The sequence below is a fragment of the Bubalus bubalis genome, chromosome X (assembly GCF_019923935.1).
Source record: "Bubalus bubalis isolate 160015118507 breed Murrah chromosome X, NDDB_SH_1, whole genome shotgun sequence".
Taxonomy (NCBI): Eukaryota; Metazoa; Chordata; class Mammalia; order Artiodactyla; family Bovidae; genus Bubalus; species Bubalus bubalis.
The window spans coordinates 136,544,810-136,564,569 of record NC_059181.1 but is presented as its reverse complement, the minus strand read 5'-3'; the positions used below and the strand labels follow the sequence as shown (position 1 = coordinate 136,564,569).

The 19,760-nt window shown below is 43.4% G+C and overlaps 1 long non-coding RNA gene and 1 other non-coding gene across 6 annotated transcripts in view; one reads left to right on the top strand and one right to left on the bottom strand.

The window, feature by feature from the left end:
* Positions 1-19,760, top strand: part of LOC123332051 — a 142,021-nt gene that overhangs the window by 12,393 nt on the left and 109,868 nt on the right. The gene's annotated exons all lie outside the window — the stretch shown is intronic.
* TRNAC-ACA lies at positions 4,292-4,363 on the bottom strand. The gene has a single exon. It is a non-coding gene; the product is annotated as a tRNA-Cys (tRNA).

The following is a 19,760-nucleotide window of genomic DNA, read 5'->3' as shown; positions in this document are numbered from 1 at the left end:
CACTCCAAGTGTCCTCCTGCCCCAGAGGTCATGCTGTCCTTCTTCACAAACACTGGTAACCAGACAGACCCCAAGCTGGCCATGCAGTGAATGAAGTGAGGAAACTGGCATGAGGGGAAGTGATTCCCTTCACACAGTCCAGAAAAAGCAGCTTTACAGGCACAATATTCTGGGGGAAAAAAAAAGCCTGCCAAACAAGTGTGGGGTTGCAAAGAGTAGGACATGACTGAACAACAACAAAACAAGTGTGGAGTATGTGAGTGAACAGATGGGATGTGTTCACTTTTTTTTAAGCAAAATACTATGAACTTTGGTACTTCAGGAAGTACAAACTCCTCCAGGAGTCTGCTGTACTGGAGTGGGGAGCCTATCCCTTTTCCAGTGGATCTTCCTGACCCAGGAATCCAACCGGGATCTCCAGCATGGCAGGCAGATTCTTTACCGAGTTATGAGGAAAGCGCCCAGGAGTCTGCTAGGTAATTGAATAAACAAAACTGGTTGTGTAGGAGACATTCTTGAGGGGTGGGGACTTCTGGGAAGCAGAAGAGATATTTCTCATCCACACCAGTCTTCTCTTGCCACATGAGAACGTGGGCCAAATCTTGTTAGATCTTTTGATTCTTCAAGAGGATGTATATGATTATTTTTTTCGCTAACACAACATTTCTGTCCTTTTATGTTGGAAAGTTAAACTTTTTAAGTTACTATGAGGGACAAAATATCCCAGAAGGAAAGATTTGTCTCATTAAGTCTTGAACTCTAATGCCAGCCGAGTTCCTTGCTCAGGATCACAACTTTAAAAAAAAAAATTTTTTTTTGATGTGGATCATTTTTAAAGCCTTTACTGAATTTGTTACAACTTTGCTTCTGTTTCATGTTTTGTTTTGGTTTGACTGCAAGGCATGTGGGACTTCAGCTCCCAAACCAAGGATCGAACCTGTGCCCCCTGCATTAGAAGGTAAAGTTTTTTTTTTTTTTTCGCATTTTTTTTAAAATTTTATTTTATTTTTAAATTTTACATAATTGTATTAGAAGGCAAAGTTTTAACCACTGGTCTGTTAGGGAAGTCCCAGGACCACAACTCTTGATTCACTTGGTGACATTTGATGACTCTGCCAGTCAAGATTTGGTTGTATATTCTTAAGATAACCAGATATTAAGATTTTCTTTTCAAAAGTCAGGTTTATGATGATCTTTGTCTCATTGCACTCACTAAGCTCCTTCTGGAAGAACACAACTGTAGACACCTGATTTCCATTAGCACATGCAGCTAACTATTCTTCCTTTACCTTTAGAGTGAGGCCACAAGAACCCTGGGAACTTTCTGCTTCCTGAGGAAGCAACTCGGCTTTCTTAACATTCTTCACATCTTGCTTGTCTCAACTCTTTGCTTCTTGGCCCTTTTGAATCCTCCTGACTGACTTCTGAATTTGTCAGGTGTTGACTAATAGAGGTGGAGCTCGAATCTAGGTGGCTCCATTCTTGAAGGAATGTGTTCTTTAAGTTTATTCCTTGTGGATTGAAGTAATGTATCTTAGATATGCCTAGAGGCCTATATGTCTTGTGTCTGCCTGGCCTGCCCCTGCGATCTAAGATGTGAAATTACTTCATGGTCTGTGGAGATTCAAACACATCCTAAAGATTTTGGGTGACTTCCAGGGGAGCCTCATATACTTCTTGGTTATTCTTGCTGACCCTGTCACATACTATATTTACTTGGTATGAAACATACCCAGTATGTATGGGCTTCCCTGGTGGCTCAGATGATAAAGAATCCACCTGCAATGTGGGAGATCTGAGTTCAGTCCTTGGGTTGGGAAGATCCCCTGGAGGAGGGCTTGGCAACCCACTCTGGTATTCTTGCCTGAGGAATCCCCATGGGCAGAGGAGCCTGGTGGGCTACAGTCCATGGGGTCGCAAAGAGTCAAACATGACTGTGTTTCACACAACACATGAAACAGAGGCTCTGCCTCTCTCCCCATCAGGCTCTGTGTCTCCCCGCCAAACCAGCCATGAGCTCAGTAGACTTTCTTCAGCACGTATGTGGGCAGAGTCACGTCATCACTCACCCCCACAGACTTGTTCCATGTCACTTGCCCTGTTACTTTCCCATCTCAGCTCCTCACTTCCCTCCCTCCTATTTTTTCCTGACAATGCTAAATTTCTCTTCTATACTGGCAGAGCAGCCACTTCACTCTTCTGTGTCCTTGTTGCCGGTTATCACTTGGCTTGTTCAGGTTGGGATCATCTTTGTGAGCTTGTTAAAAATATTTTTCTTGTTCATTAACAAAAGTATCTAGTGCTAAAAAACCTTGTTGTCCTAAAATCTTAGGCTCACAGTATTTTGCTGTTTGAAATTGGACCAGGAATAATGGAACATCCCATTCTTACCTGGAAACTGCCTTGATTTCCAGTCCAGTTGCAGAACTTCATGGGATTTTGGGAACACCATTCCACGTTTATCTTAATTCTGTAGTTACTAAGGAGGTAAAACCCTGGGTCCACTTGTCAGCTCAGGGCTAAGGTTCACCCTTTCATACAGAAGCTATGCTCTATTTTGAGACCATCAAACCGTGGCTTCATTTACATTGTACCTACACACTTCTCCCCCAAATTCTGTTTGCCTGATCCAAAATAATGCTGTCCCTTCCTTTGTTTGGTGAGGTTACATCATGGTTTCTCTAGTGTGCGATCTCATTTGCTGTAGCAAGTTAATAAAGCTAATATCTGACTACCAGGGAGTCGGTGGCTATCTTTATTAAATGGGCTTTATGGTGATAAAGCCACTGCTTTATCTGCTCCACTGCTCCAAGCACTTAGTAAAGTATTTGTTCCTATACATGCAATTTTCTTCCTAAAAGAACCTATCTTTCACTGTACTAAAACTTTCACAAAGGCAGGGAATTTTTTCTGTTTTCTTCACTCCAATAGAACAGTACTTGGGACGTGTTGACAGAATGAATGAATTCTGTTAATAGCACTTACAGTTATATAAGAATGTGGAGATCATTTTATAAAACAATATGACACCTCATTTTAGCTTCCCTTGAACCCTGCCTTGAGTTGTGGAATCGGAAAGACCTGGGATAGACCATGTCTTAGTTTCTTTAGGCTGCTATAACAAAATACTATAGACTGAGTTGTTTATCAACAACAGAAAAATATTGCTTGTAGTTCTGGAGGCTGGGGAGCTTTAAGATCAGCGTGCTAGCATGGTTGGGTTCTGGTGAAGGCCCACTTCTCACTTGCAGACTTGACTTCTATTGTTTCATGGCAGAAGGGACAAGGGAGTTCTTTGAGGTCGCTTTTACAAGGGTGCTAATCTCACTCATGAGGATTCCTCCCTTGTGACCTAATCACCTCCCCAAATGCCCCACCTTGTAATACTTTGCAGTTAGAATTTTAGCATGGGAATTTGGGGGGAGATAACATTCAGTCTATACCAGACCCCTATTCCAACTTTTAGCTAGTGTATGATTTGGGGTGAATTATTTAATCTCTTTATACCTTAATTATTTTAACTTAAAAATTTTTTTAGACTGTAAAGTGGGGATGATGCTACCTATCTTGATTGTTGTGAGGATTAGGTGAGGTGACTTATGTAAAGAGCTTATCATGTAGTCTGGCACATGTGAAGTTAAACATCAGCTAATCTTTTTCACTTTAACTCTCCTTGGCCATCATTGTTCCAGATGCCTGGGACTTACATCTCTGGATCTCTGCCACCGTCAGCACTAAATTTCATTTTGTGTAATACTAGAGTAACATATGTATGTCTTCTTTGTTTAGTTGTAAACTCTGACAGGGCAAAGTCCATGCCTTATCTATCCAGGTATCATTTTAGATAAATGCATCCATATATCACTGGCACATGGTAAACACTCCAAATACTTGTGTTTGGAAAGTCTGCCTGAAAAGGAAAACTTCAGTAAGTATACAGAGCCAGGCCTGATTGGTGAGTGCAGAGCATGCAGTGAGTGCTAGATGATGACGACCCAGCATTGACAGCTGCTTTCCTGAGCAGTTTCAGAAGCTGACAACTGAAGAGAAAGGGGTAGGGGCAATGAAGGAGCTTTGGGGAGTGCTGTGTGCCCCTGCTGAGTGTGCATTTGAATGCCCCAGGGGAAATGAGAAGGGGCTAAGGTGGTGGGTATGGAGAAAGAAAGTGAAGTCACTCAATCGTGTCCAACTCTTTGAGACCCATAGACTGTAGCCCGCCAGGCTCCTCTGTCCATGGAATCCTCCAGGAAAGAATACTGGAGTGGGTTGCCGTTTCCTTCTCCAGGATTTCTTCCCGGCCCAGGGATCGAACCTGGGTCTCCTGCATTGTAGGCAGACACTTTACCATCTAAGCCACCAGGGAAGCCTAAGAATAGTAGAATGGGTTGCTAGTCCCTTCTCTGGAGGAATCTTCTTGATCCAGGGATCGAACTTGGGTCTCCTGCATTGTGGGCAGATCCTTTACTGTCTGAGCCACCAGGGAAGCTAAGTGTGGTGTTTTAATTCCTCTATTTTGGGGGAATTGCCACTTGAGTCCAGCCTATCAATTTGAGCAACTGGGGGAATTCTGTACAGTTAATCTGTAACTAGGGACCATTGTGTTGAGCTGTACTGGAGTTTTGCTTTCCTGGCAACCAGGTGGGGAATCTGCGACCCCTTTGCTGTTTTAGTCCCTCAGGGATCTGACACTAAAGGCAGAGCAAGCAGGCTGAGCTCTGAGTGGCTCTCCACTTGGGAGTATTCATGGCAACTGCTATCTCGGCCCCTCTCACATGCTCTGTCTGATGCATGACTGGGTAAAGGGAACAAGAGCCAAGACTAAAGGGATGGTAAGAGGACAGGGTTTCTTCCACATCCCTTATCCTCACAAATTTACTCCTTTTTACTTTTTCCCTCTCCTTTTCCCAGTGTCCTAATCCTCTTTAGTATTGGGTTGGCCAAAAAGTTCATGTAACGTGGAAAAACCTGAACAATCTTTGTAGCCAACACAGTATTCTCCAGGGGGTTACATTTGATGAGGACTAAGGTCCCTTTGAGCTTCTGATGCGCTAGTAAACTAGATCTCTAGGGGGAAAAGCCCTGATGTGTAATGTTTGCCGATTTCTGTAGTATAAATATTCCCATCCAGGTGGACTTCCAACTTGTCTCTGAATGTGGCTTTGGGAGGTGCTGTGCGTCTTTGGCTGTTGTGAAACAGTTTGTGCTACCTCCAGCATCCCATTGCCTTGAACTCTTAACGTGACCCTTTTTCTCTCCATTTCCACATTCAGTCCTTTTGCAGTATCTACAATACCAAAATTAGACTAGAAAGCTCCTCATACTCAAAAAGCAAAAAAGGAAAGCATTCCTTTCAGATTTAATACACATATATTATGATATCAAGATTGTGTCAGTGATGGGTGCTGGCTGCTAATTTCAGTGGTAATTAGGGCCAAAGCAGGTGGGCTCAGCTGTAAAGAAATCGCTTACCAAGTAGGAGACCGGGGTTTGATCCCTGGGTCCGGGAGATCCCCTGCAGGAGGAAATGGCAACCCACTCTAGTACTCTTGCCTAGAGAATCCATGGACAGAGGAGCCTGGTGAGTTACAGTCCATAGGGTCGCAAAGAGTTGGACATGACTTAGTGACTAAGTCATGCCAAAGCAGCAGGAAAGACTAGGTTTTGTGGTTCTCTAATGGTGTCTGTGAATTAACAAAAGCCTCTCAAAATCAGGTGTCAGGTATGCTGGTTGTACGTCCCCTGAGACACTTTTTATGACAGACTTGTCTTTCTACTAGTTATGATAGAGCTGACAGGGAGCAGTATTAACAACATGTACACAGGTACAACATTATTCACTCTGGTATTTTACATTTTTCCCATGCCCTCACAACATTCCTCTGAAAAAGGCTCCCCCCTCCTTTAATATAGCAATTTCTGCTGTCAGTAGAAGCTTCTGCAAATTAAATGTGTTTAACTTGGAAGACAGGGATGAATGAAAAGAGCTGTAGCTGCTTGCAACTGGTCCAGGTTGGGGAAGCAGAGAGACAGCTAGAGTAGAGCTTGGCCGGAACCGCTTAACCCGTGTAGGGTTTGGTCCTAAATCCTTTCATTTTCAGAGGTATCTCCTGTTCGTTCTTCAGCCTCTGTGCAGCTGCCTCAGAGTTCCCTCCTTTCCTATCTGTTTCCAGGTTGGAGCTGTTGCCCAGCAAGTTTTCTAGTCACTTGGAGACACCTAAGCAAAATGCACTAGGAGTGTAGTGACAATTTGTGTGTGTGTGTGCGTGTGTGTGTGTGTGTGTATGTGTATAGTTAGCAGTGACAAGGAGCCTGTGGTGTGCTGGTAATGGTTCCTAGAGAAAAAAAGGATATGTGGATGTATTCCTACATTTTACTAACATAGGATAGGTAGCACACAATTAAAAAGATATTAATATGTATTACTCCTTATTTTGAGTTTCCTGTAGCCAGTTTATTCCCACAGAATGCTTATTTTTCCCCCCAGGCTTGTTGTAATTTATTTGTTATTCCCAAGCAATAGCTTCAAAAGTTTTGCATTTTATAACACTCTTGATAAGAAAATAAAATTTAAATAAAAATACATTCTGAACAACACGTTTATACACAAATTCACTACATTGTTTTGGTAACTTTTTCAAACTGGACACTGTAAAAACAAATATCTCCTAGCAACATATTTTCTTTATTCTTGAAGAATTGTATCCATATCCAACCTATGGTTGTGATGAACCAATATAGTCCAGAGGTAGTGTTGGTTGATATTTTCAAATCTGTTAATGAGGACGATGAAAGCGAGACAACAGAGAAGGCAGGGCAGAACTTCATTTATTCATTAGTGATGTGAGCAAACTTCTTGTTAAATTAGATGACAGTTCCCTGTGTTGGGAAGATTCCCTGGAGAAGGAAATGGCAACCCACTCCAGTACTTCTTGCCTTGAAAATCCCATGGACGGAGGAGCTTGGTGCAGGCTACTATCCATGGGGTCGCAAAGACTCGGGCACAACTGAGTGACTTCACTTTCTTCACTTTCTTTTCAAAATACTGGAAGAATATGTCTTTCCATTTTGTGTTAGGCATAATGTAATAGCTACAGCTCCAACACAAAATGCTCTTAAATTTAATTCAGTGGATTACTTTGCCAACAAAAGTCCGTCTAGTCAAGGCTATGGTTTTTCCTGTGGTCATGTATGGATGTGAGAGTTGGACTGTGAAGAAGGCTGAGCACCGAAGAATTGATGCTTTTGAACTGTGGTGTTGGAAAAGACTCTTGACAGTCCCTTTGACTGCAAGGAGATCCAACCAGTCCATTCTGAAGGAGATCAGCCCTGGGATTTCTTTGGAAGGAATGATGCTAAAGCTGAAACTCCAGTACTTTGGCCACCTCATGCGAAGAGTTGACTCATTGGAAAAGACTCTGATGCTGAGAGGGATTGTGGGCAGGAGGAGAAGGGGACGACAGAGGATGAGATGGCTGGATGGCATCACTGACTCGATGTACGTGAGTCTCAGTGAACTCTGGGAGTTGGTGATGGACAGGGAGGCCTGGCGTGCTGTGATTCATGGGGTCGCAAAGAGTCAGACATGACTGAGCGACTGAACTGATCTGATCTGATCTGATGAACACTTTTGCTGTCACTTTTTTAAAGTCTAGACAACCGTGTGATAAATCAAGTCTTGATTTCTAGCATATTCAAATTTCCATGTTGTAAGGCATGCCCCACCCATTACAACTGGGCACTAACTGGACTGAATTGTCAAACTATAATTGTAAAGTAACTCAACGAGGAGTCAGAAGTGATGGGAAAGAGTATGCTCTTACAAGGTATTTCCATTGCATAGACAGACACAAATAACCTTGACAGCATAGAAAAAATAGTAAGATGTAGTACAGGAATCAGGAAAAGGGTTTGGAGTATTAAACCTTTCTTTTAATATAATTTGTATAGTGCAGATATGCATCATTGAACTTTAAAAAACTTTATATTGGGGTGTTTTCTGATTAACAATGTTGTGCTAGTTTCAGGTGAACAGCTAAGGGATCCAGCCGTACATATACATGTATCCATTCTCCCTCAAACCATGCCCCCACCCGCCCCCCATTCAGGCGGGCACATAACATTAATAACAACCAGCTCACAAACTATCTGAACATTTAATAATTGACTCCTGTGAGCTAGAGTAGGCCAACTTCAGCACATGGGTAAGGAAACAAATTTTGAGGGACTTCTATATGGGCTAGACACTGCATGTATCACTTCTTTTAACAATGCTGCTGCTGCTGCTAAGTCGCTTCAGTCGTGTCCGACTCTCTGCGACCCCGTAGACGGCAGCCCACCAGGCTCCCCCGTCCCTGGGATTCTCCAGGCAAGAACACTGGAGTGGGTTGCCATTTCCTTCTCCAGTGCATGAACGTGAAAAGTGAAAGTGAAGTCGCTCAGTCGTGTCTGACTCCTAGCGACTCCATGGACTGCAGTCTACTAGGCTCCTCCGTCCATGGGATTTTCCAGGCAAGAGTACTGGAGTGGGTTGCCATTGCCTTCTCTGACAATAACAGTATATAATTCAATACCACTGGCTGTTATTCTACATACTTCTGGCAAGGTCTCAACCCCTCTTGTGTCTTTTTAAATCCTTCAGGAAGTCTCTAGTGGGCATCTCTCATATGATTATGAACAAGTCTGCTCTTGCCATGTATTGTTGCTGCTTTGCTGGAGTTAACTGGGTATCCACCTGTTCTTATTATCTTTAATGCTCTGCTGCTTTTGCTGCCACTACTTTCCTGAACTGTCATGGCTCCTCCTGACTCTGTTGCTCTTCTTCTGGGTATTGACAACAAAGCACAGAAGTGTTCATGGTACCAGAGCACCTGAATAGTTTGTCCCCAAAGTAGAGGAGAATGTGCCTCTCATTTGTTATATATTTTTTTGGAAGGAGTCCTTCAGAGCTGCTGGTAATCTTACCACTTTTTAAAAAAATAATCGTTTTGTTTCAGAATAGTTTTTAGATTTACAGAAAATTTGAGATGGTAGTACAGGGAGTTTCTCCTATTAATATTTTATATTATTGTGGTACCCTTGTCACAGTTAATGAATCAATATTAATGGATCATTATTAACTAAAGTACATGCTGTATTCAGATTTCCTATTTTTCCTAATGTTCCTTTCCTGTTAAAGGGTTCCACCCAGGATACCGCATTGCATTTAATAGTCATGTCTCTTTGGATTTTTCTTGGCTGTGACAGTTTCTTCTAAGACTTTGTTTTTGATGACCTTGACAGTTCAGAGGATACTACTGGTCAGGTTTTTTGTGTAATATCCCTCAAGCGAAATTTGTCTAATGTTTTTCATGTTTCATGTTTAGACTTGGGTTTGTAGTTTTGAAGGAGAAGACCACAGAGGTAGAGTGCCCTTCTCATAAGGGTACCTGCTGTCAACGTGACTTATCACAGTTGATGTTGAACTCGATCATTTGGTTGGGGCAGTGTTTTTCAGATGTCTCCACTATAAAGTTTGTCTTTTTTAAAACACCTTTCTATATGGTACCCTTTGGAAAGTGAAAGAAAGTGAAGTTGCTCAGTTGTGTCCAACTCTTTGCGACCCCATGGACTGTAGCCTACCAGGCTCCTCCCTCCATGTAATTCTCCAGGCAAGAGTACTGGAGTGGGTTGCCATTTCCTTCTCCAGGGGATCTTCCCAACCCAGGGATTGAACCCGGGTCTCCCGCATTCCAGGCAGACGCTTTAACCTCGGAGGCACCAGGGAAGAGCAAAATATTTATTTGAGCCCCCTTTTTTTTGCGGGGGGGGGGGGCAAGAATACTGGAGTGGGTTGCCATTCCCTTCTCCAGGAGATCTTCCTGACCCAGGGATTGAACCCAGGTCTCCTGCATTGTAGGCAGATGCTTTACCATCTGAGCCACCAGGGAGCCACCAAGTCACAATACACAGCCAGTGTTGAAGGAGTGGGGAGTGTCTTGAGGGTAGAGTATTGACATAAATTATTTGGAATCTTCTCCACAGGAGACTTGACTCTCCTCACTCATTTGATTATCTAATCATTTATATTAATATTAGTGTGGACTCATGGGTATTTATTTTAAACTTTGGGTTATAACCTAGTATAGTCCTCAATATTCATGGGTTCTGTATTTTTGAATTCGCCTACTTGTTAAAATTTATGTTTAACTCCAAAATCAATACTTGTGGCACAGTCATGTTCATTTGCAGACATGCAGGAAAATAAACTTGAGTAGCCTGACATGCATGTTTCCAGCTGAGGTTGAACAAGGTGATGCTCTGCCTTCTTATTTTATAAGTAAACAAGTAGCCTTTTCATGGTCTATTTAGTGTCACACTTTCCTTATTTTTGTGGGGGTTTGTTCATTGGTAATTTCAAAGTTTAAAATGCATTCCAAGCTTAGTGCTGAAGTACCCCCTAATTTGTTCCTGTGTACAAGAAGGCTGTGATGGAGAGAACATACATGTGTTAGATAAGCTTTGTTCTGAATTACAGGCCATGAGTTTAATGTCAATGACTCAATATATATAAATAAGTTGCCTGTAAGCAGAAACCCACATAAAACAAGCTTATGTGATTATTGGTTAAAGAGAACATTGTGATCAGAGGCTTGCAGGAAAATAATCCTGTATTTACCCTAGGAGCAGTGGTTCAGTATTCACCAGTTTGGTGCTTGTGGAGACGTTATAGAACATAACTACTATGATTAAATGAGTAGTCTGTTCTTTATAAACTTCTTGCTAAAATGGTTCTCACTTTGGCCATTGGAAACACTTTCATTTGACTCTTGTATCTTTTTGTCCCTTTTGATATACTGTCCTCAGTCTGTCAGGTTTTTTCCCCAAAGCTTTCTTAATTTCTGGTAATTCCTTAATTTCTTGTCCTATTCCTAGAATCGGTCATTTCTCCAAGGAACCCTGGTTCTTTTTCTTGGAGAATGGTATTGGAAACCAAGATCTGGGCCCTAGGTGTGTTTGTTGCTGTTGAGGTGCCATCATTCTAGGCCCTCTTAGCTGACAGAGTAAGGAGATACGTGTATGAACATGACTTGGTACAGATATACATATATCTATAAATACTTCTATATGTGACCATAATCTGTATGAAGCTAAACATGAGTTTAAACTGATGTCTTCAACTCTATTACCATATGGATCATTCTAGCCTCTTCCCTTAATTGTCTATAATCTCCTATTCAACAGCAAGAAACCTAGCTCTCATCATCTGTCATCCATGTACTTAATTGTTCAATTCTAGTACACATGTTGGAGAAGGCAGTGGCACCCCACTCCAGTACTCTTGCTTGGAAAATCCCATGGATGGAGGAGCCTGGTGGGCTGCAGTCCATGGGGTTGCTAACAGTCGGGCACGACTGAGCGACTTCACTTTCACTTTTCCCTTTCATGCATTGGAGAAAGAAATATGGCAACCCACTCCAGTGTTCTTGCCTGGAGAATCCCAGGGACGGGGGAGCCTGGTGGGCTGCCGTCTACGGGGTCGCACAGAGTCGGACACGACTGAAGCGACTTAGCAGCAGCAGCAGTATACATGTAGAGTGGCTTCAGAATTATTAACCTTCAGCCCTGTGGGAAACAACTTTCTCAGAGTATGCTGGTTAGGTACAGTTCCTATTATTTTTAGTAGTCCAGTCTCCACTCACCTCCAAAGTTACTTAGCTTGACACTTTTCCTTCCCTTACAGCTTTGAGTAATAGTCTTTAATGTCCTTATTTTACACTTTTCCTTCCCTTACAGCTTTGAGTAATACTCTTTAATGTCCTTATTTCATTCTTCCTTCTTCAGACATAAAATGTGGGATTGGGCTAGGAAACAGATCCAGGTGGCAGACATCACACCATACTCAGGATCCCTGATGACTAAGCTATTTTACCCCCTCCTGCTCTATCTCCTGATTAAGGTCCGTGTGTCTTATTCTTTCCTGTACTGCAACTCTTCTCCAGGCACTTCCTCACCTTAGGCAGAAATAGCTTTCTTTTGGGTTGTTTACAGATTGTACCAGATGTACCCAAACGTGTTTGAGTCCTAGTTAGATACAAGCTGTGACCCTAGTTCTACATGCTTCATCTCATTTAACTTCACTTAATTTTCATACAAATAGTTCCTAAAATTTATTAAGTGCTTTCTATTGTCAGGCATTTTCTAGGTGTATTAGAAGTGTTAACTGGATTAAACCTCAACATCTTATGAGGTGCGTGATCTGTTAATAACCTGCCATTTTACAGGTAGGAAACAGAAGCTCAAGGGTTAATTTGCTCAGGGTCATACACTTCCAAGTCTGTGCTCTTTCTGTTATACAACACTGCCTCAAGTTACGTAGTACCTAAACCTGAAACTTATGATTAAAAACAATTAATTTTATGTCTTTCTTTTTTTTTGGACAACAATTTTTAGGAATTTAAGCCATTGTTGGCCATAGTAAAACATAAGGTAATCTGGGTGGATATTGATGCATTGTATTTCTTGTATAATTTGTCCCACATCTTTCTAAATAGTTCTTGCTGTACCCATACTCTTTAGTCAAGGTAATTGAGCAGAAAAATCCACAAAGAGAAGGATACTGCAGATGACCAGAAACTGTTTTCCTAGTTCTGTTCCTCTCCCATCCTTAGCCATGTTTGAGATGTTTGTTGAACTGAAATGTTTATCTACTGAGCATTTTGCACAGGCATTGTGCTAGATGCTAGTAGGGAATAGAGAAATGTGTCAGGGATGGTTCCACGGTTTGACCTTTCAGCTTGGTGGGGGGGAACAATGTGTATCTAAAATACAATTTTGAGTTCTATGGAAAGGGAATACAGTTCTGACTTACTAACAAGCCCCACCTGCTCTTTTGGGGGCTTTATCTTCGGTACTAGGCTTGATTCATCTCACATTAGCATGACTCTCTGGTGATTACCAATGATCTGGGTATTGTGGGAATGTTCTGAGACTCAGAGGGAGGCCAACCTGGGATTCCAAAGTCACTGTGGATCACCCACATTATTGATTATTACAGGTTGGCTCTGGGCCTCTGTAGAGGGTTAGTGCTCCCAATCCAGCAGAGGCCGGATATGGTGCTTTGTGCTTGCCTTGTTTCTGTTAGCACTCACTGAGGGACAGTCTGAACTTTTCCTCATTTCCTTTTGGCTCCCAGATCTCTATACCCCCCCCCTTTCAGGTTGGCATTTCCTTGCTTCTTCACCATCCACTTTTTTCTCCCTACTCTAATTAGTAGGTTGGTGGGAGGTAGCCTCAGAAAGGGGAGGCTGTTCCCTGTAAATGCATTCTTTGCAGCAATCCAGCCATTTGGGCTTTAATTGACTTCAGAGGTCCCCTCAGTGCTTTGTCCTCTGTGCATCAGGAAGTTAATTACTTAATAAACCAAATGGGAGTCTTTCAGAAGTGCGATGTTTGTTCTTTTCATTCTTTGAGCACAACTTGGGCCAGGCTAGAATACTCCAGTCACCATGAAAACCAGCCTAAGACAAACACGGGCAGCTGGAGAAGTCTGTGTTGTGTGCTCCACACTTAGGAGCCCTCTTTCCTAGTGTGGCCTGTCATAGACCCCCAGGGCCCCTTCCTACAGCACCTCCCTGGGGCTGGCCATCTTTCCATGCCTGACCCTACACTTTGACTCTTTTTTAGTGGTCCTTTCTATCAGAATAGGCTTTGTGTTTCATTTCTAGGAGGTTCTATTCATTTACTCTGATAAAGCAATTTACAGTAGCATTAACAACAAACACAATGAATCCAGTCCTTAGAGGCATTCTGCTAATTTTGTTGTTGCTGTTCAGTCACTAAGTCATGTCTGACACTTTGTGACCCCATAGACTGAAGCATGCCAGGCTTCCCTGTCCTTCACTATCTGCCAGAGTTTGCTCAAGCTCATGTCCATTGAGTCGGTGATGCCAACCATCTCATCCTCTGTCATTGCCTTCACCTCCTGCCTTCAATCTTTCCCAGCATCAGGGTCCTTTTCAATGAGTCAGCTCTTGCTTTATACCAATTCATGAAATCCACCCAACAACCCTGTGAGGTTGATTGTTCTTATGGTAGCCATTACTCAGATGAATAAATCAAGGCCCAGAGAGGTTAAGTGACTTGTCGAAGACCCCACAGCTAGCTATCGGTGTAGCTGTTATTTGAATCTAGGTTGTCTGGCACTGGAGCCCATGCTGTCTGAATCACCAAGTTGTAAGACCCAGTGTATCTTATAATGACTGATAATGACCTGCTGTGGAGACATGTTTGTATACGTTCTGAGTCTTTTCCCAGAGTGCTTGCACATTTATTGAGCATCTACTATGAGCAAGATGACATTTTCATCTTAACAGTGACATTTAACGCCTTAATTCTTAGGTGTGATGAATGTAGGCATCATGAAAGGATTAAGGGACAATTAAGTGTTAAATTACCTAGTGTTGATTGTAAGTACACCAGTATTTTAGGAGATGGAACTGTGCTAGGGTTGAGTAGGTGAAGATAAAGGAGGGAGAAAGCATTTTTGGCAGGGGGTACTAAGACAGCAAGAAGAGGATTGAAAAGAAGGTGAGAAGGGAGCAATAATGAGATGCACTTGGCTAGCACAGTGGTTTCCAAGTCTCTGTAACTAGGAGTACAAGCTCCCAGACCCTGTGGCCATAGCTCTTCCTGCTCTATCTGCCAAGGAATATCTCTAGCAGAGAAGGCATGTTGTTTTATAATAACAGGTAACAATCCCAAAGAAAGTCAATGCCAAAGAATGCTCAAACTACTGCACAATTGCATTCATCTCACACGCTAGTAAAGTAATGTTCAAAATTCTCCAAGCCAGGCTTCAGCAATATGTGAATCGTGAACTTCCAGATGTTCAAGCTGGTTTTAGAAAAGGCAGAGGAACCAGAGATCAAATTGCCAACATCCTCTGGGTCATCGAAAAAGCAAGAGAGTTCCATAAAAACATCTATTTCTGCTTTATTGACTATGCCAAAGCCTTTGATTGTGTGGATCACAATAAACTGTGGAAAATTCTGAAAAAGAAGGGCATACCAGACCACCTGACCTGCCTCTTGAGAAACCTATATGAAGGTCAGGAAGCAACAGTTAGAACTGGACATGGAACAACAGACTGGTTCCAAATAGGAAAAGGAGTACATCCAGGCTGTATATTGTCACCCTGCTTATTTAACTTCTATGCAGAGTACATCATGAGAAACGCTGGGCTGGAAGAAGCACAAGCTGAAATCAAGATTGCCGGGAGAAATATCATAACCTCAGATATGCAGATGACACCACCCTTATAGCAGAAAGTGAAGAGGAACTAAAAAGCCTCTTGCTGAAAGTGAAAGTGGAGAGTGAAAAAGTTGGCTTAAAGCTCAACATTCAGAAAATGAAGATCATGGCCTCTGGTCCCATCACTTCATGGCAAATAGATGGGGAAACAGTGTCAGACTTTATTTTGGGGGGGTCCAAAATCACTGCAGATGGTGATTGCAGCCATGAAATTAAAAGATGCTTACTCCATGGAAGAAAAGTTATGACCAACATAGATAGCATATTGAAAAGCAGAGACATTACTTTGTCAACAAAGATCTGTCTAGTCAAGGCTATGGTTTTTCCTGTGGTCATGTATGGATGTGAGAGTTGGACTGTGAAGAAAGCTGAGTGCTGAATAATTGATGCTTTTGAACTGTGGTGTTGGAGAAGACTCTTGAGAGTCCCTTGGACTGCAAGGAGATCCAACTAGTCCATCCTAAAGGAGACCAGTCCTGACTGTTCATTGGAAGGACTGATGTGAAAGCTGAAACTCCAATACTTTGGCCAGCTCATATGAAAAGTTGACTCATTGGAAAAGACCCTGATGCTGGGAGGGATTGGGGGCAGGAGGGGAAGGGGACAACAGAGGATGAGATGGCTGGATGGCATCACCGACTCGATGGACGTGAATTTGAGTGAACTCCAGGAGTTGGTGATGGACAGGGAGGCCTGGCGTGCTGTGATTCATGGGGTCGCAAAGAGTCGGACATGACTGAGTGACTGAACTGAACATTTGTTGAGCACATGGTTCTACAACATTTGTGAGAATTACTCTGTTTAATCCTCAAAACAACCTTATGAAACTTGGAAGTGTTAGTCTCCCCACTTTAGCTGAGGAAACAGAGGTTTAGGCATGCTAAGAGCTTGCCTAAGGTCACAAAGCTAGTAAGAAGCAGGTCTGGAAGATGATCCCGGACAGCCTGGCTCCTGAGAATGTGGTCTTCCTCATAAAGCTATACTTGCTCCGTTTGGGCAGTACTACTTTGGGCAAGCCTCTTGTAACTCCTTGGTAAGCTCCTCCCCTTGCTTTGTTAAGCCAGACCTTGTGTTGGCCAAAAAGTTCCTTCGAGTTTGTAAGATGATGCAGAAAAGCCCAAACGAACTTTCTGGTCAACTCACTATTGAAGGGACTACCTTTGTCCTTGGTGCCTATCACCTAAGCCAGAAGCAGACCAAGTAGCCTCTTTGAATTTTTTTCCCCTAGGGCCAAACCTTGGTTTTCTGCCCTCAATGTCATCCCTATTCTTCTGAAATTCAGCACAGAAAAGCAAGACCAAAGAAAGTTGGGCCCTCTCTCCTTAAGTTTAGAGCAGGTCTGGCGTTATTTGTTGTTGCTAGGTTTCTTTACCTTGGACTCAACCATGATCCTGTTAGGCTTTACAAGTGATGAAGAGTCCTTCTTGTTAGATGCTTGAAGAGGAAGACGTATTTCTCAGAGAAGGAAGCAATGGAAAGAGCAGTTTTCTTTGGATATATATAGAACTTTTTATACATAGAATTTTTTCTTGTCCTCCACCAGATGCTGTATCTCCTAACCTGGTGTACATATTGGGTTCTTGGAGGCCATTTTGATCCTTAGCCTTCACAAGAACTTCTTTATTGTGGACTTGGAGAGAGAGGCTTGTGCTTTCCTTTGGTGATTGGGCAAAGCCGTTCAGTTCAGTTCAGTCACTCAGTCGTGTCTGACTCTTTGCGACCCCATGAATCGCAGCACGCCAGGCCTCCCTGTCCATCACTGACTCCCAGAGTCCACCCAAACTCACATCCATTGAGTCAGTGGTGCCATCCAGTCATGTCATCCTCTGTTGTCCCCTTTTCCTCCTGCCCCCAATCCCTCCCAGCATCAGAGTCTTTTCCAATGAGTCAACTCTTTACACCACAATTTGTTGCTCTGGTTTTGTTTTTCCCCACCATGCGGCATTTGGTATCCTAGCTCCCTGACCAGGGACCAAACCAGCGTCCCATGCACTGGAAGCACAGTTTAAACCACTGGACCACCGGGGATGACTATTGCTCTGTTTACCCTGGAGGATTAATAGTCCAGCCTGTGGTCACCCAGGAGTGTTGCTCTCTCTTTCATTAATGAACTCAGTGGAGAGTCCCAGTCCTAACTCTGCATCTCCATGGAACTGCCTTTCTGATCCTTGCCACCTGGGCCCGGTGAAATGGGAGTTAAGGCTCTTAGAACTTCTGTGACTGTCTCTTTCACATGTGCCCCCTCCTCTCAAGATTCAGAAACTGGTTCACACAGGGAGTTACTTCCATTGAATTTACCAAACTACAGCAGAAAGCCTTGTATTTTCTCTCGCACCTCTTTTCTACACAGCTATGTTGGAACATCCTTGGCAGAGAGAATTTAAAAAAAATTTCATTAGAAGATAACTGCTTTGTGATGTGTGTGGGTTTCTGCCCATACATCAACATGAATCAGACATAGGTATACACATGTCCCCTACATGACCTCCCTCCCACCCCATCCCACCCTTCTAGGTTGTCACACAGCATGGGGTTGAGCTCCTGCCTCATACAGCAAATTTCCACTGGCTCTTTTACATGTGGTAATATATGTTTCAATGCCACTGGCAGAGAGGATTTAACAATGTATTGATCGCCCCAAGTTTGCCCCTACCCAGAAAAGGTCAAGACTAAAAACATCCTATTCTTAAGTGTATCCCTGTTCTCAACAAGAATTTCAAGTTCTAAGAAATAGCAACAAAGTCTCAACCCCCCCCCCCCCAAATCCTCCCTTCCTTGTTTACACAGAAATAGGCTTTATTTAGCAGTCTGTAGGTGGCCATTCGGAGAAGGCAATGGCACCCCACTCCAGTACTCTTGCCTGGAGAATCCCATGGATGGAGGAGTCTGGAAGGCTGCAGTCCATGGGGTCGCTGAGGGTCAGACACGACTGAGGGACTTCACTTTCACTTTTCACTTTCATGCATTGGAGAAGGAAATGGCAACCCACTCCAGTGTTCTTGCCTGGAGACTCCCAGGGACGGGGGAGCCTGGTGGGCTGCCGTCTATGGGGTTGCACAGAGTCAGACACGACTGAAGCTACTTAGCAGCAGCAGCAGCAGGTGGCCATTACAAGTCCTTAAGCAGCTGGATAACAGTGGTGTTCCCCGAGGGTTGATCTGGCCAGAGCCCATGGCTGATATTTTGTATGCTGTGTGGTTGGTGTGTCGTTTGTCCTTGCCTCTGCTTTTGAGGTGTGAGAGAGCCACAGAGTGTAGGTGAAGGAACCAGTATGGCCGTGTTCCCATAAAACTAAAGCTACAGAACCAGGAGGTGGGCTGGATTTGGTTCACGGGCTGGAGTTCACCAACCCCTGGCACAGTAGGAACTGAGTCAAAGAGTTTATTTGTCAGTCTCACCAATAAGCCAAGTCTTGCCTTGGAAAGGGGAATGAAGGGTTGCAGAGAGGCCATGTGGGTTTCCCTTGTGGAAACTTCCAAAATGAAACTGAAACCTGGGAAGTGCTTGTTCTTCTGATGGGGACCATTGACAGACTGGAAGGTAAGTTGGAAGAGAATGTTTGTGGAGAGAGCTTTAGCTTTGGAGATGTGGAGCTGGAGGTGAAAGTGGCAAAAACGAAAACTAAGATTCTCCACCTTTACCAGCACAGCAAAGCACTGCATGTAGGAGGTGTGCAGTGGGAATCTGGGATACCCTTGCAGGTAGGACGCAGTGAGTGAGTCATCTCCTTGGAGGTGAAATTTTGGCAGTGGAGGAGTCTAGTCTACAGAGTGTGGCCTGGAAAAGAGCAAAGTCATCAAGGCAAAATACTTGGAACATTCAGTTTAAGGTCTATAGAATTATAAGATGACAGAGGCATAGAAGAAAGATGGGAAAACAGAATGAGGAGGAGACAGTGTTGGTAAGTGGCCATGCCTTACTTACTATGATGCTTGGCTCCCTGACAGACATACCGGAAATAGACTGCTTACTCCCAGATAACTATAAAAACAGAAAGCTCAGATCCTCCTGAATCAATTGAGTGGAGGGGGACAGGAGGCTCCAGGGAGTCTGTGGACCTTCCAAACAGACCCAAGGTTGGTCCCTTTAAGGCTTCCCCCTTGGTCCTGCCTGCAACTTCAGATAAGATCAAGGGAGATATTAATAGCACTATGTCAGCTGCCCCAAATTCTATCTAACAATCCCCAACACTAAAAACGTCAAAGCCCTGCATTTCACATTGGTGTTGGTTTAGATGCTAGATCAGATCAGATCAGTCGCTCAGTCGTGTCCGACTCTTTGTGACCCCATGAATCTCAGCACACCAGGCCTCCCTGTCCATCACCAACTCCCGGAGTTCACTCAGACTCATGTCCATCGAGTCAGTGATGCTATCCAGTCATCTCATCCTCTTGTCATCTCCTTTTCCTCCTTCCCCCAATCCCTCCCAGCATCAGAGTCTTTTCCAATGAGTCAACTCTTCCCATGAGGTG